This window comes from Penaeus vannamei, chromosome 18, assembly GCF_042767895.1.
Source record: "Penaeus vannamei isolate JL-2024 chromosome 18, ASM4276789v1, whole genome shotgun sequence".
NCBI classification, from domain to species: domain Eukaryota; kingdom Metazoa; phylum Arthropoda; class Malacostraca; order Decapoda; family Penaeidae; genus Penaeus; species Penaeus vannamei.
Window position 1 is genome coordinate 7,883,385 of NC_091566.1, and position 2,500 is coordinate 7,885,884.

The following is a 2,500-nucleotide window of genomic DNA, read 5'->3' on the forward strand; positions in this document are numbered from 1 at the left end:
AGAAAGCAGGTTGCAAAGATATCATAAACGCTGCTCTTCTCAATGGAGGCCTCACGCACGGGACCCAAGACTGCTGAGGGCGGAGAGAAGAAATCTTATTTGTTTGTACCCAAGACCCGAAGTAGATTTAAAAGATAAAAGAAGAGAGAGAGAGAGAGAGAGAAAGAGAGAGAGAGAGAGAGAGAGAGAGAGAGAGAGAGAGAGAGAGGGAGGGAGGGAGGGAGGGAGGGAGGGAGGAGTAGAGAGAGAGAGAGAGAGAGAGAGAGAGAGAGAGAGAGAGAGAGAGAGAGAGAGAGAGAGAGAGAGAAAGAGAGAGAGAGAGGTAGATTATTTAACATCAACGTGCCCTGCTTTTTTTTTCATTGATTTTTATTTTTTCGGGTTTGGTTTTTGTGTAATTGGATCAAATTCGTTACATTTGAAGCATTTTGAATAAGAGCATTTTCTTTTTTAAATGATTGTATACGTAACTGGCTCAGATTAGCAACCTTTGGTAATCATTTCTCCCGTTAAGAAATTCATGCATTTCTAAAACCAGTTTGTAAGGGTAAACGACTATCTTTTCTATAATTTATAGATGAATGTTTTTTTTCCTTTTATCTATTATGTGGTTAGAATACCGCCACATCAGATTAATTTAAGAATTGTATGGTTTTTGTATGATTTTTTCCTAACTGTTTAAATGCATCTGATTATAAAGCCGGATAAAAGAAGAAAGAGAGAGAGAGAGAGAGAGAGAGAGAGAGAGAGAGAAAGAGAGAGAGAGAGAGAGAGAGGGAGAGAGAGAGAGAGAAAGCAGAGAGAGAGAAAGCAAGAGAGAGAGAGAGAGAGAGAGAGAGAGAGAGAGAGAGAAAGCAGAGAAAGCAAGAGAGAGAGAGAGAGAGAGAGAGAGAGAGAGAGAGAGAGAGAGAGAGAGAGAGAGAGAGAGAGAGAGAGAGAGAGAGAGAGAGAGAGAGAGAGAGAGACATTTATTCTCACTCTATTACACTTTTTACCATTTTTCCCCTCAATTATCGCCCAAAATAACGAGGGTAATAATCGGTTTATGGCTAATTCAATCATAATCAAACTGGATTTCGCATAAATTGGGTAAACAAAGAAATGTATTACGAAAAACCTTCATATCAAAAGACATAATCTTTAGAAACAAATATTGGAAAATCGTCTCATGAAGTATTGCCAGTAAGAAATTGAGCCAAAGATTTTTTTTTATCTTAATTCTACGAACAACATACAGTAATAATATCAAAACCGCCATTAAAGATAACAGCAATAGTGACCATTTATGAAAGCACTATTAGAGACAGTGCCGTTAGTCATCAGGTCGTTATAGACAGTTCATTGTAGACATTAATATAACGAAAACACCATTACAGACCTAAAAATAGAAGAAAAGGAACTATAACAAAATTCCATTGTAAATATCACCATTAAAGACCACACCATCATATCACCACATCATCAACCATCGCACATCAGACAATACACGTCACACCACCACACACAACACCATCACACCATCACACACCGCAACATCACATCACACACCACCACATATCACACCACCACACCACCACACACCATCACACTACCCCACCACACACTACCCCACCACACCACACACCATCACACCACACACCACTACTCCACTACCCCACCACCCCCCACCCCCACCACACCACACCACCCCACCTCATTACCACACCACCACCCCACCCTACCAACCCAAACCTTCCGAGCCACCCCCCCCCTTCATATTACCCTTAAAGAGCTGGATCCGGCGCTGGAAAAAAGGGTACAAGAGCCACTGGTCCTTGGGGAGCGGAGAGCATGAGAAAGTCACAGGGGAGGAGGCGGGGGGGGGGAAGGAGGGGAGGAGGAAGGAGGGAGGGGGAGGAAGAGAGGAGGAAGGAGGAGGAGGAGAGGAGGAAGAAGGAAAAGGGGAAGAAAAGGGGAGGAGGGGGAGGAAGAAGGAAGAGGTAGGAGAGGAGGAGGAGGGGAGAAGAGGAGGAGGGGGAGTAAGAGGAGGAGGAGGAGGGAGAAGAGGAAAAAGAGGAGAAGGAAGCGGAGTCGGAAGAGGAGGCGGGGAAGGAGGAGGAAGAGGAGATAAGAGCCACGAATATAAACACATAAACTGGAAAGCAACAGAGAATAAGAGAGAACAAGAGAAAAAAATAAACAGAGAAAGAAAAAGAAGAAAACAACAAAGAATAAGAAAGAACAAGAAGAAAAAGAAACAGAGAAAGAAAAGGGAGAAAACCCAGAAAGAAAAGGAATTTAACGTCACTGAATGCAATTGAACAGACCGTGTTAAGGGTGCTCTGATAGGGGTCGACTGTGTGTGTTTATTTGTTATTAAGGGCGATATTTGTGTATTTTGTACGTTTTACAGTAGCAGTGTTTTCCTGTGTGTATGTGTGAGTGAGTGAAGGAGGCAGTAAGTGTGTGTGTGTGTGTGTACATGTTTGTGTGTGTGTATAAGTGTGTGTCCTCTGTCTGC

General features: G+C 42.8%; 1 protein-coding gene across 3 annotated transcripts in view; it reads right to left on the bottom strand.

Moving 5' to 3' along the window:
• Nucleotides 1–2,500, bottom strand: part of LOC113813971 (uncharacterized) — a 304,006-nt gene that overhangs the window by 228,963 nt on the left and 72,543 nt on the right. The window contains exon 1 of one of the 3 annotated variants that reach the window (XM_070132808.1): nt 1–73. This exon is cut by the window's left edge and continues 46 nt beyond it. The exons of the other annotated variants lie outside the window; for them this stretch is intronic. The gene's annotated coding sequence lies outside the window, so the exon portion shown is untranslated. Of the gene's footprint in view, nt 74–2,500 lie in introns of those variants that run through there. 3 annotated transcript variants of the gene reach the window in all.